The sequence below is a fragment of the Marmota flaviventris genome, chromosome 7, assembly GCF_047511675.1.
Source record: "Marmota flaviventris isolate mMarFla1 chromosome 7, mMarFla1.hap1, whole genome shotgun sequence".
Taxonomy (NCBI): Eukaryota; Metazoa; Chordata; class Mammalia; order Rodentia; family Sciuridae; genus Marmota; species Marmota flaviventris.
Window position 1 is genome coordinate 98,625,030 of NC_092504.1, and position 14,880 is coordinate 98,639,909.

Consider the following 14,880-nt stretch of genomic DNA (forward strand, 5'->3'; position numbering starts at 1 on the left):
AGGGTCTCCCTCCATTACCATGCAATTTCCCTTTCTCTCCCTTTCCATCCCACTTCATGTATCTGTTTAATGTTAATCTTTTCTTCCTGCTCTTCCTCCCTGCTCTGTTCTTAGTTGCTCTCATTATATCAAAGAAGACATTTGGTATTTGTTTTTTAGGGATTGGCTAGCTTCACTAAGCATAATCTGCTCTAGCGCCATCCATTTCCCTGCAAATTCTATGATTTTGTCATTTTTTAGTGCTGCGTAATACTCCATGGTGTATAAATGCCACATTTTTTTTTATCCATTCATCAATATAATCGTTTTTATAAAATCATTTTTATAAAATAACAATTATAAATTTAAAAGCAGATAAAATATCAGTTTTAACTCAGTAGAATTTAATGAACATAATAAAAAAGGAAAAGGTGAAAAAGGTTTTGGTTTCACATTAGGATTTTATTCCTAAATAGAACTTATGTGTAATATGCTTTGAATATCAGTAAAATGTCAGTAAAAATACACAAAAATTAAAGTAAAACAATTGTTTTCTGTTATAAATTGATGTTTAATGGAAACCTTATTTATTTAGATATCTTACTGTTATATATTTTAAGAGCCTTTTTTCATAGTGGTACCCTGCATTTTTTGAAAGGAGGAGTTTTTATTAGATGATTTTCAAATTAATATTAGTGTGCCTGTACCATTGTAACCATTGCATTGTTTACTGTATTGTTAGATTTCTGTAATCTGAGATAATTTTCTTTTGAAATTGTAGAATGGTAAATTTAAACATGAAGAATTATAATTGGTAAGAATGAAGTAAACTGGAATTATTTTTAAATATTAGCATCTGTGTGTTTTTTCTCATTCTTTTTATATTAACTATAAAATCTCTACTTGATTACATTTCCTGAGCAGGGAGATTTTGCTTCTATTGTTTAGCATAGTGCCTAGAACATGAAAAGGGCTTAATCAGTATTTAATAAATGCATCATTTTTCAAACACTAACATTGTTTTATATTTAATAGTAACAAATGTTTTTAAACCATAAATATTATTTTCTGTATTTGTATAAAGATTTTTAATGTCTTAATATTTTAGTTCATTTTCAAAAAAGGAATCTCTGAATTTGATAGTCCTTTCTCATATTCAGGTACTACTCCCACTACCATTTTACTTTCCTCTTGAATTCTTTTCCATTTATAATTATTGTAAGTCAGGTCAAAATATTATCTCATTATTATCCTAGTGTATATCATTGTTATTTGCTACACATGGTAAAATGCTAGAAGATATGGATGGTAATACTAGAAATCTTGGTTTGTTGGGTGAATGGATGTGAGAAGATGTGAATGTTCTAAAGTTAGGATTTTATTGCTTCTTGGTGTGTTCTTTTCTATTGAGATCTAACATACAGCTAGATTTGACTATATTTAAGGGTAATTTACCTCCAATTATTTGTATTGAAATACATTTTTTTTAAAAATGTGACTTTTCCCAGGAGTTTATGTATCTTTTTAAATTATATGTAATGTGTCTCTTACTCTAAAGATCAAATCTGTGGAAATAATTCTGACAAAATCAGAATATTGAGGTACTAAAAGGTGTTTGCAATTAAAACAGACATATAAAGTATTATTATTTTCTGCATATTTGATATAAAACTAATAAATGTTTTGTTCAAGATGATTTGTGCAACCACTTTTTTTTTTTTTAAAAAAAGAACGTCCTGAAACTAGAAAAATAAAATAGAAAGAATCACTTTTTCTGTAATTCCAGCTAGTCAGGATGCTGAGGCAGGATGATTACAAGTTAGAGGCTAGCCAGGGCAACTTAGTGAGACCCTGGCTCAAACTAAAAATAAATAAATAAATAAATAGACACAGGGTCTCTGGTTTAATTCCTAGGTCCTTGATCCACTTTGAGTTAAGTTTTGTGTATGATGAGAGATAGGGGTTTAATTTCATTTTGTTGCATATGGATTTCTAGTTCTCCCAGCACCATTTGTTGAAGAGGCTGTCTTTTTTCCCAATGTATGTTTTTGGCACCTTTGTCTAATATAACATTACTGTAATTATGTGGGTTAGTCTCTGTGTCCTCTGTTCTGTACCATTGTCCTACCAGTCTATTTTGGTGCCAATACCATGCTGTTTTATTACTATTGCTATGTAATATAGTTTAAAGTCTGGTATAGTGATGCCACCTACTTCACTCTTCTTGCTAAGAATTGATTTAGCTATTCTGGGTCTCTTATTTTTCCAGATGAATTTCATTTCATGACTGCTTTTTCTATTTCTGTGAGGAATGCTATTGGGATTTTGATTGGCATTACATTAAATCTGTATAGTGCTTTTGGTAGTGTGGTCATTTTGGCACTATTAATTCTGCCTACCCAAGACCAATGGAAATATTTCTATCTTCTAAGGTCTTCTTTAATTTATTTCTCTAGTGTTCTTTAGTTTTTGCTGCAAAGATCTTTCACCTTCATTGTATCAGATTAGGCCACTACTTCCTTAATAAGACTCCTATAGTGCAAGAATTAAAATAAAGAATTCATAAATGGGATGGATTCAAATTAAAAAGATTCTTTTCAGCATAATAAATAGTCAGTGAGGTGAATAGAGAGCCTATAAATTTTTGCCACTTGCACATCAGATAGAGAACTAATCTCTAGGGTATATAAAGAACTAAAAATGCTAAACACCAAAATAACAAATAACCCAATCAATAAATGGGTCAAGGAACTGAACAGACACTTCTCAGAAGAGGATACACAATCAATCAACAAATATATGAAAAAATGCTCATCATCTCTAGCAATCAGAGAAATGCAAATCAAAACCACTCTCAGATACTATCTCACTCCAGTCAGAATGGCAGCTATTATGAAGACAAATAACAAGTGTTGGCGAGGATGTGGGGAAAAAGGCACACTCATACAATGCTTGTGGGACTGCAAAATGGTGCAGCCAATATGGAAAGCAGTATGGAGATTCCTTGGAAAACTGGGAATGGAACCACCATTTGAACCAGCTATCCCACCCCTTGGTCTACACCCAATGGACTTAAAAATAACATACTACGGGAGCACAGCCACATCAATGTTTACAGCAACACAATTCACCACAGCTAAACTGTGGAACCAACTTAGATGCCCTTCAATAGATGAATGGATAAAAAATGTTGCATATATACACAATGGAATATTACTCAGCAATAAAAGAGAATAAAATCATGGCATTTTCACGTAAATGGATGGAGTTGGAGAAGATAATTCTAAATGTAGTTAGCCAATCTCCAAAATACAAATGCTGAATATTTTCTCTGATACAAGGAGACTGATTCATAGTGGGGTAGGGAGGTGGAGCATGGGAGGAATAGACAAGCTCTAGATAGGGCACAGGGGTGGGAGGGAAGGGAGGGGGGACGTGTGGTTAGAAATGATGGTGGAATGTGATGGACATCATTATCCAAAGTACAAGTGTGAAGACATGAATTGGTATGAATATACTTTATATATAACCAGATATATGAAAAAATGAACTCTATTAGTATAATATGAATAGTAATGCATTTTGCTGTCATATATTAAAAAATCAATAATTAAAATAAAGGAAAAAAAAGATTCTGGAATGAGATGGATGTCATTATCCTAAGTACATGTATGAAGACATGAATGATGTGAATATACTTTGTATACAACCAGAGATATGAAAAATTGTGCTCTTTCTATATATATGAATTGTAATGCCTTCTGCTGTCTTATATAACAAATTAGAATAAATAAGTAAATAAATAAGTAAATAAATAAAAATTAATGAATTAAAAGGGCTGGGCATCTAGCTCAGTGGTACAGTTCTTGCCTAGCAGGTCCAATGGCCTGGATTCAGTCCACAGTACATGAAAAAAAAAGCAAATACCCTTTTATTTCTTTGCCCTATAAGTATAAAAAGAACAAGAATTTGATTGGGGTACTTGAAATAATAGGGATTTTAATGTATGTGTCATTTCTGAATGTTTTATTGACATTCAGAAATCATAATCTGTAAATTTGGATTTGAATTTTAAGGTAATGAGGGAAGATGAACTCTGCTTTTTCATAAACTACAGATTTCTTGGCTCATATAATGCTAAATGAATGTGTAATCCCAATGATTATTATGACATGGGATTACTAAACTTTCTGTTATTTTGTTATGTTCACAACCAATTCTGACTCTGTATTTTTAAGTGTAAGTAAGCAAGTAGGAAAAATCTGCTTACTAGAGATGACTTACAAGTGTTGAGTTTGAATGACTGTTGTCATTATCGGAAGTGGTTATCACAGACATTGCTCACTGTGATGAGCAGATGATGAGTTCAGTTTTAGACAGTTGAATTTGGAGAAAAATTACTAATAGTGTCAATTTTAAAATAGAATTTATAATACAAATTTGGAATAGAGATACACATTTTTCAGTCTGTTCCATGAAGGTGATAATTGAAGTGATGAAATGGCTACAGAAGAGAATGTAGAGATGAGAGGAAATTTCAGAATGAACCTTTGAGAAACAAGCACAAAAGGGAGTGAGTGAGGCATGATAGATATGCCAGAGGAGAAATAATTAATGAAGTAAGAAGTGAGTTGGGGAATTTAGATACCAAATGATAGAGTTTCAAAAAAGAGAGGGTATAGAAATATACTTATTTTTATAGGACAATGATTCTGGTAAATCATTAAACAAAAAAGCAGATTATAAAATGGCATACATATTGTCATTTTTAAAATTTTATGAGTATATTTCCTTGCATTCATAGTCAAATATTTGTATTGATTAACTCAGAGTGGTGAGGTTATGAGTGATTTTTCTGGTCAACTTTTATTTTCCTCTACTATTTAGTTTTGTTTTTGGTGCTGGTAGTGATCAAAATCAGGGCCTTGTGCCCACAAGTGCTATACCAATAAACTATACCCCTAGCTTTATGATTGATTTTAATTTACCCTCCTTGCATGGTTGAATTTTCTATTGTTCTAAAGGCACATGTAATATAATTTAAAAGAAATAATGAAGCTGCAAGAAAGGTTTTAAGAGGAAGAAATAGATGCTGGAGAAGGTGCAGATCAAGAACAGGCTTTGTTAATAAAAGAAATTTGGAGAGTAAATATTTTAAGGCTTGTTGAGTATTGAGAGAGAAGTTCTGATGGCAGATGCAAGTTAGATTCCATGCAGTGAGTTAAATGGGGTCAGGCAGTAGAAGCACTGAATATATATTAATACTACACTTTCCAGAATTTTGCTGTTAAAGAGAAGAAGAAAAACTGGAGTAGATTAAGAAGATAGCACAATAGAGGACAATTTATTTTTAGATGGATGTATATTCTTAGAATAGTTGAAGGATACTGTAGAAATAGAGGAGTGGCAAAAATACATAGATGAGATAATTAGTATAGTAAGGTTCTATATAGAAACAGGTAATAAGCAAAGGAATTCAATGCATAAACAGTTGGTTTACATTAGAGAGGAAGAGAAACCTCTTTATGAAAAAGGAGAAAGAATGAATGATGAAATAAGTAAGGGGTCAGGCATCTTTTTCTATAAAGGGCCAGATAGTAAATATTTAGTTAGGACTATATAGTCTCTTTCACGCATATTCAACTCTGTTGTTGTAGTATGAAAGAGCCATAGACAATGTATAAACCAATTATGTTCCAGTAAAATTTTCACTTATAAAAGCAGACAGTAGGTTAGATTTGACTCATAGGATATAGTTTGCTGACCCCTGAAAGAGACATATTGATGTGTATAGGAGATACATTAAATAATTTTATTTTGGATGGCCTATGTTATTTTGTTGACATAGACAGCAAGGTCTTTTTTTTTTACCTTTTAAATTTTTTAATTTTTTTTTATTGGTTGTTCAAAACATTACAAAGCTCTTGACATATCATATTTCATACATTAGATTCAAGTTGGTTATGAACTCCCAATTTTACCCCAAATACAGATTGCAGAATCACATCGGTTACACATCCACATTTTTACATAATGCCCTATTAGTAACTGTTGTATTCTGCTACCTTTCCTATCCTCTACTATCCCCCCTCCCCTCCCCTCCCCTCCCATCTTCTCTCTCTACCCCATGTACTGTAATTCATTTCTCTCCTTGTTTATTTTCCCATTCCCCTCACAACCTCTTATATGTAATTTTGTATAACAATGAGGGTCTCCCTCCATTACCATGCAATTTCCCTTTTCTCTCCCTTTCCCTCCCACCTCATGTCTCTGTTTAATGTTAATCTTTTCTTCCTGCTCTTCCTCCCTGCTCTGTTCTTAGTTGCTCTCATTATATCAAAGAAGACATTTGGTATTTGTTTTTTAGGGATTGGCTAGCTTCACTAAGCATAATCTGCTCTAGTGCCATCCATTTCCCTGCAAATTCCATGATTTTGTCATTTTTTAGTGCTGCGTAATACTCCATGGTGTATAAATGCCACATTTTTTAAAACCATTCATCTATTGAAGGGCATCTGGGTTGGTTCCACAGTCTAGCAATTGTGAATTGTGCTGCTATGAACATCGATGTAGCAGTATCCCTGTAGTACGCTCTTTTAAGGTCTTCAGGGAATAGTCCGAGAAGGGCAATAGCTGGGTCAAATGGTGGTTCCATTCCCAGCTTTCCCAGGAATCTCCATATTGCTTTCCAAATTGGCCGCACCAGTTTGCAGTCCCACCAGCAATGTGCAAGAGTACCCTTTTCCCCACATCCTCTCCAGCACTTGTTGTTGTTTGACTTCATAATGGCTGCCAATCTTACTGGAGTGAGATGGTATCTTAGGGTGGTTTTGATTTGCATTTCTCTGGCTGCTAGAGATGGTGAGCATTTTTTCATGTACTTGTTGATTGATTGTATGTCCTCCTCTGAGAAGTGTCTGTTCAGGTCCTGAATCCCCTCCTCTCGCCATGCACAAAAGTTAACTCAAAGTGGATCAAGGAGCTAGATATCAAATCAGAGACTCTGCGTCTGATAGAAGAAAAAGTTGGCTCCAATCTACATATTGTGTGGTTGGTTTCCAAATTCCTTAATAGGACACCCATAGCACAAGAGTTAATAACAAGAATCAACAAATGGGACTTACTTAAACTGAAAAGTTTTTTCTCAGCAAGAGAAACAATAAGAGAGGTAAATAGGGAGCCTACATCATGGGAACAAATTTTTACTCTTCACACTTCAGATAGAGCCCTAATATCCAGAGTATACAAAGAACTCAAAAAATTAGACAATAAGATAACAAATAACCCAATCAACAAATGGGCCAAGCAAGGTCTTCTTGAGAGCACCTGGAGATCAAGGTCCATTAAGAGGAGCAGAATTAGTTACTGCTTAGGAAGTATGAGCTGGTAAATTTGATGTGGGGAGGCTGAATATCTTTGCTTCAGTTCTTGGTTTTTAAGATTCAGGTGATGCACTGACTTCTACAATAGATGGCATATAAAAATTAGTTATAGGCAGTGATATCTTGAAATTGTCTTATATCAAGCCAGTTGCTTTTTCCTTATTTTCCAGAATTTCAGATTTCTGACTTGTATTTGCCCTTATATATTCCTCCTTTTGGGCTTAGAAAGTTTCTCTTTCTCTTGGTAACTCAGAACTTTCTGGGCTTGGCAAATCCAGGGTATTTGTGTCTTACTGTCTGTAAATGGAAAATAACTACATGGTAGAAGAGGGAATTTAGTTTTTTCAAATTATTTTCTTAACATGTTTATCTTTGTTTCCTATATCTTTCCAAGTTTTCCTTAAAATTCATTTCTTTTTAAATTAGAAATTTGCTTTACTTTTTAAAAAATAGCTTTATTGAGATCTACTTCACATATCATACAGTTTATTCATTTAAAGTATACAATTCAATGGTTTAATATATTCACAAAATTGTGTAACCATCATCATAATCAATTGCACAATGTTTAATTTACTCTAATTGCAAATCATTCCTTGTTCTCCTCAACCTTGCTAACTATAAGCAATCACCAGTTTACTTTCTATTTTTGTAGATTTTTCTATTCTAGACATTTCAAAAACAAAATTGTGCTATATTTGTGCTTTGTGACTGGCTTCTTTCACTTGTCATAATGTTTTCTATGTTTTACCGTGTATTAGTTAATAATTAATTTCTTTATATGACTAACTAGTATTCATTCTGTGGCTATGCTGTATCTTGTTTATCCATTCATCAGGTGATGAACTTTTGGGCTATTTCTACTTTATGGGCAAGAACAAAAATAGTAAGTATAATTACTAAATGAAAGTATAATAATAATACACATAAAACTAAAGCTGCTGTAAACATTTGTGTACAAGTCTTTGGCTGTAGGTTTTCATTTACCTTGAATCTGTACCTGTAGGTGGGTGGAATTGTTAGATAATATGTGTTTCTAGGGCTGGAGTTGTGGCTCAGCTGTAGAGTGCTTGCCTAGCACATGTGAGGCCCTGGGTTGGATCTTCAGCAGTACATAAAAATAAATAAATAAAATAAAGTTATTGTGTCCAACTACAACTAAAAAATAAATATTTAAAAAATATTGTGGTTCTATGTTTATCTTATTGTGGAACTGTCTTATAAATCGGTAGCATTTACATTATGTTCAGCAAAGTATGAAAGTTACAATTTCTTTAATACTTGATATTATTGTTGGTATTTTTATTATAGGCATCCAAGGGTACATGAATAGTGTCTCATTGTGGTTTCAATTTTCATTTTCCTAAGGACTGATGATATTAAATATCTTCCATGTATTTGCTTGACATATTTATATCTTCTTAAGAAAAATGTCTAGTTAGATCTTTGCCCATTTTTACATTGAATTATTTGTCCTTTTATTATTAATTTAAGAGTTCTATTGGTTTGCTTTTGTCTGAATTTACAATTAATAATATTAAATAACATTTCTTGTAGATGTAATCTTTTATGGATGTTTATGTTCCCAATTCAAACATAGTTGTTAGAGTGTAAGATTCTTGCATTATATTGTATACCTATAGTTAGCAAAATACATACATTTAATAATCCTTTCTTGAATGAATTTATTGCAGTTATGAAAAATGGGCATATTTATTTTCAAGTTACAATTAGGAAAAGAATTCTTAGGATTTCTCTTTCCTCCCATTTATACTATTTACTTAGCAATGTAGGTGTTAAATCAATAAGATGATTTTATTTTTATTTATTTATTTATTTTTATTGTTGGTTGTTCAAAACATTACATAGTTCTTGATATATCATCTTTCACACTTTGCTTCAAGTGGGTTATGAACTCCCATTTTTAGCCCATATACAGATTGCAGAATCACATCAATTACACATCCATTGATTTACATATTGCCATACTAGTGACTGTCATGTTCTGCTACCTTTCCTATCCTCTACTATCCCCCCTCCCCTCCCCTCCCCTCCCCTCCCCACCCCTCTTCTCTCTCTACCCCCTCTACTGACCTTCATTTCTCCCCCTTGTATTATTTTTCCCTTTCTCCTCATTTCCTCTTGTATGTTCTTTTGTAACCCTGAGGGTCTCCTTCCATTTCCATGCAATTTCCCTTCTCTCTCCCTTTCCCTCCCACCTCTCATCTCTGTTTAATGTTAATCTTCTTCTCATGCTCTTCGTCCCTACTCTGTTCTTAGTTACTCTCCTTATATCAAAGTAGACATTTGGCATTTGTTTTTTAGGGATTGGCTAGCTTCACTTAGCATAATCTGCTCTAGTGCCATCCATTTCCCTTCAAATTCTATGATTTTGTCATTTTTTAATGCAGAGTAATACTCCATTGTGTATAAATGCCACATTTTTTTTAATCCATTCGTCTATTGAAGGGCATCTGGGTTGGTTCCACAGTCTTGCTATTGTGAATTGAGCTGCTATGAACATCGATGTAGCAGTGTCCCTGTAGCATGCTCTTTTTAGGTCTTTAGGGAATAGACCAAGAAGGGGAATAGCTGGGTCAAATGGTGGCTCCATTCCCAGCTTCCCAGGAAATCTCCATACTGCTTTCCAAATTGGCTGCACCAATTTGCAGTGCCACCAGCAATGTACAAGTGTACCCTTTTCCCCACATCCTCGCCAGCACTTGTTGTTGTTTGACTTCATAATGGCTGCCAATCTTACTGGAGTGAGATGGTATCTTAGGGTGGTTTTGATTTGCATTTCTCTGACTGCTAGAGATGGTGAGCATTTTTTCATGTACTTGTGGATTGATTGTATGTCCTCCTCTGAGAAGTGTCTGTTCAGGTCCTTGGCCCATTTGTTGATTGGGTTGTTTGTTCTCTTATTGTCTAATTTTTGGAGTTCTTTGTATACTCTGGATATTAGGGCTCTATCTGAAGTGTGAGGAGTAAAGATTTGTTCCCAGGATGTAGGCTCTCTATTTACCTCTCTTATTGTTTCTTTTGCTGAGAAAAAACTTTTTCGTTTGAGTAAGTCCCATTTGTGGATTCTAGTTATTAACTTTTGTGCTATGGGTGTCCTATTGAGGAATTTGGAGCCCGACCCCACAGAATGTAGATCGTAGCCAACTTTTTCTTCTATCAGACGGCGTGTCTCTGATTTGATATCAAGCTCCTTGATCCATTTTGAATTAACTTTTGTGCATGGCAAGAGAAAGGGATTCAGTTTCATTTTGTTGCATATGGATTTCCAGTTTTCCCAGCACCATTTGTTGAAGATGCTATCCTTCCTCCATTGCATGCTTTTAGCCCCTTTATCAAATATAAGATAGTTGTAGTTTTGTGGATTGGTTTCTGTGTCCTCTATTCTGTACCATTGGTCCACCCGCCTGTTTTGGTACCAGTACCATGCTGTTTTTGTTACTATTGCTCTGTAGTATAGTTTGAAGTCTGGTATCGCTATACCGCCTGATTCACACTTCCTGCTTAGCATTGTTTTTGCTATTCTGGGTCTTTTATTTTTCCATATGAATTTCATGATTGCTTTCTCTATTTCTACAAGAAATGCCGTTGGGATTTTGATTGGCATTGCATTAAACCTATAGAGAACTTTTTGTAATATCGCCATTTTGATGATGTTAGTTCTGCCTATCCATGAACAGGGTATATTTTTCCATCTTCTAAGATCTTCTTCTATTTCTCTCTTTAGGGTTCTGTAGTTTTCATTGTATAAGTCTTTCACCTCTTTTGTTAGGTTGATTCCCAAGTATTTTATTTTTTTTGAAGATATTGTGAATGGAGTGGTTGTCCTCATTTCCATTTCAGAGGATTTGTTGCTGATATACAGGAATGCCTTTGATTTATGCGTGTTGATTTTATATCCTGCCACTTTGCTGAATTCATTTATTAGCTCTAATAGTTTCTTTGTAGAGCCTTTTGGGTCTGCTAGGTATAGAATCATATCATCTGCAAATAGTGATAATTTAAGTTCTTCTTTTCCTATTTTGATGCCTTTAATTTCTTTCGTCTGTCTAATTGCTCTGGCCAGTGTTTCGAGAACTATGTTGAACAGAAGTGGTGATAGAGGGCATCCCTGTCTTGTTCCAGATTTTAGAGGGAATGCCTTCAATTTTTCTCCATTCAGAATGATGCTAGCCTGAGGCTTAGCATAGATTGCTTTTACAAAATTGAGGTATGTTCCTGTTATCCCTAGTTTTTCTAGAGTTTTGAACATAAAGGGATGCTGTACTTTGTCGAATGCTTTTTCCGCATCTATCGAGATGGTCATATGGTTCTTATTTTTAAGTCTATTGATGTGGAGAATAACATTTATTGATTTCCATATATTGAACCAGCCTTGCATCCCAGGGATGAATCCTACTTGATCATGGTGCACTATTTTTTTGATATGTTTTTGTATCCAATTCGCCAGAATTTTATTGAGGATTTTTGCATCTAGGTTCATTAGAGATATTGGTCTGTAGTTTTCTTTCTTTGAAGTGTCTTTGTCTGGTTTAGGAATCAGGGTGATGTTGGCCTCGTAGAATGAATTTGGAAGTTCTCCCTCTTTTTCTATTTCCTGAAGTAGCTTGAAAAGTATTGGTATTAGTTCCTCTTTAAAGGTTTTGTAAAATTCTGCTGTATACCCATCCGGTCCTGGGCTTTTCTTAGTTGGTAGTCTTTTGATGGTTTCTTCTATTTCCTCAATTGATATTGGTCTGTTTAGGTTGTCTATATCCTCCTGACTCAATCTGGGCAGATCATATGACTTCAGAAATTTATCGATGCCTTCACTATCTTCTAATTTATTGGAGTATAAGGATTCAAAATAATTTTTGATTATCTTCTGTATTTCTGAAGTGTCTGTTATGATATTGCCTTTTTCATCCCGTATGCTAGTAATTTGAGTTCTCTCTCTTCTTCTCTTCGCTAGTATGGCTAAGGGTCTGTCGATTTTGTTTATTTTTTCAAAGAACCCAACTTTTAGTTTTGTCAATTTTTTCAATTGTTTCTTTTGTTTTGATTTCATTAATTTCAGCTCTGATTTTAATTATTTCTTGCCTTCTACTTCTTTTGCTGTTGTTTTGCTCTTCTTTTTCTAGGATTTTGAGATGAAGTATGAGATCATTTATTTGTTGGTTTTTTTTGTTTTTTTAAGGAATAAACTCCGAGCAATGAATTTTCCTCTTAGAACTGCTTTCAATGTGTCCCATAGATTCCGATATGTTGTGTCTGTGTTTTCATTAATCTCTAAGAATTTTTTAATTTCCTCCTTGATGTCTTCTATAACCCATTGATCATTCAGTAACCTATTGTTCATTCTCCAAGTGATGTATGCTTTTTCCTTCCTTCTTTTATCGTTGATTTTCAGTTTCATTCCATTATGATCAGATAGGATGCATGGTATTATCTCTACTCCTTTATATTGTCTAAGAGTTGCCCTGTGACATAATATATGATCTATTTTTGAGAAGGATCCATGTGCTGCTGAGAAAAAAGTGTAACTGCTTGATGTTGGGTGGTATATTCTATATATGTCAATTAAGTCTAGGTTATTAATTGTGTTATTGAGTTCTATAGTTTCCTTATTCAACTTTTGTTTGGAAGATCTGTCCAGTGGCGAGAGAGGTGTGTTGAAGTCTCCCATGATTATTGTATGGTGGTCTATTAGACTCTTGAACTTGAGAAGAGTTTGTTTGATGAACATAGCTGCACCATTGTTTGGGGCATATATATTTATGATTGTTATGTCTTGTTGGTGTATGGTTCCCTTAAGCAGTATGTAGTGTCCCTCTTTATCCCTTTTGATTAACTTTGGCTTGAAATCTATTTTATTTGATATGAGTATGGATACTCCTGCTTGTTTCCGAAGTCCATATGAGTGATATGATTTTTTCCAACCTTTCACCTTCAGCCTATGTATGTCTTTTCCTATCAAATGCGTCTCCTGTAGGCAGCATATTGTTGGGTCTTGTTTTGAGATCCATTCTACTAGCCTGTGTCTCTTGATTGGTGAGTTTAAGCCATTAACATTTAGGGTTATTATTGAGATATGGGTTGTTGTTCCAGCCATATTTGTTTATTTATGTTAATAAACATGGTTTGTTTTCCTCTTTGATTATTCCCCCCCCCCTCTTTACTGTCCTACCTCCCACTGTTGGTTTTCATTGTTATTTTCCATTTCCTCTTCCTGTAATGTTTTGCCAAGGATGTTTTGAAGAGATGGTTTTCTAGCTGCATATTCTTTTAACTTTTGTTTGTCGTGGAAGGTTTTAATTTCATCTTCCATCCTGAAGCTTAATTTTGCTGGATACACAATTCTTGGTTGGAACCCATTTTCTTTCAGTGTTTGAAATATGTTATTCCAGGATCTTCTAGCTTTCAGAGTCTGTGTTGAAAGATCAGCTGTTATCCTGATTGGCTTGCCCCTAAATGTAATCTGCTTCCTTTCTCTTGTAGCTTTTAAAATTCTCTCCTTATTCTGTATGTTGGGCATCTTCATTATAATGTGTCTAGGTGTTGATCTCTTATAATTTTGCACATTCGGCGTCCTGTAGGCTTCTAGAATTTGGGATTCTGTCTCATTCTTCAAGTCTGGGAAGTTTTCTCGTATTATTTCATTGAATAAATTGCTCATTCCTTTGATATGGAGTTCTATACCTTCCTGTATCCCAATGACTCTTAAGTTTGGTCTCTTAATGTTATCCCATATTTCTTGGATGTTCTGCTCATGGTTTCTTAAGAGTCTTGCTGAGCTGTCTATGTTCTTTTCCAGTTGAAATACTTTGTCTTCATTGTCTGATGTTCTATCTTCTAAGTGTTCTACTCTGCTGGTAGTACTCTCAATTGAGTTTTTAAGTTGGTTTATTGCTTCCTGCATTTCTAGGATTTCTGTTTGTTTGTTTTTTATAACCTCTATCTCCCTGTGTAGTTGATCCTTTGCTTCCTGGATTTGTTTGTGTAATTCCTTGTCGAAGTGATCTTTCATTGTCTGATTTTGCTGTCTAATGTCTTCCTTGATACTCCAGATCATCTGAAGCATATATATCCTGAATTCTTTATCTGACATTCCATCTGCTGCAGCTGTTACCTCTTCTAAAGTTGAGCTGAGCTGCATTGCTTGTAGTCCTTTCTTTCCTTGTCTCTTCATACTGCTTGCGTTTCTTTCTTCTTGGTGAAACTGTTGTGTTTTTGAAATTTTCCCCCCCTATATATTTATATTGCTCTTGTATAGTTGAAAAGTCTCCCTTGCAGGTGCGGGCGGGGCCTCTGCTCTGCCCCTCCTCCAATTGGTGTGAGGTGTCTACCACGCCCGCTGACCCCTGGGCCTGATCCGCCGTTCTGTCGCAGGTCTGCCTACCTTGCAGGTGGGGGCGAAGGCTCTGCCCTGCCCCTCCTACCATGCCCGGGGACCGCTAGGCCTGATCTGCAGGTTGGTCGCAGGTCTGCCCACCTTGCGGGCACGGGTGTCAGTTCCGCT

The 14,880-nt window shown here is 34.7% G+C and overlaps 1 protein-coding gene across 1 annotated transcript in view; it reads left to right on the forward strand.

The window, feature by feature from the left end:
* The window catches only part of Stpg2 (sperm tail PG-rich repeat containing 2), a 567,583-nt gene that overhangs the window by 37,472 nt on the left and 515,231 nt on the right, over window positions 1-14,880 (forward strand). The gene's annotated exons all lie outside the window — the stretch shown is intronic.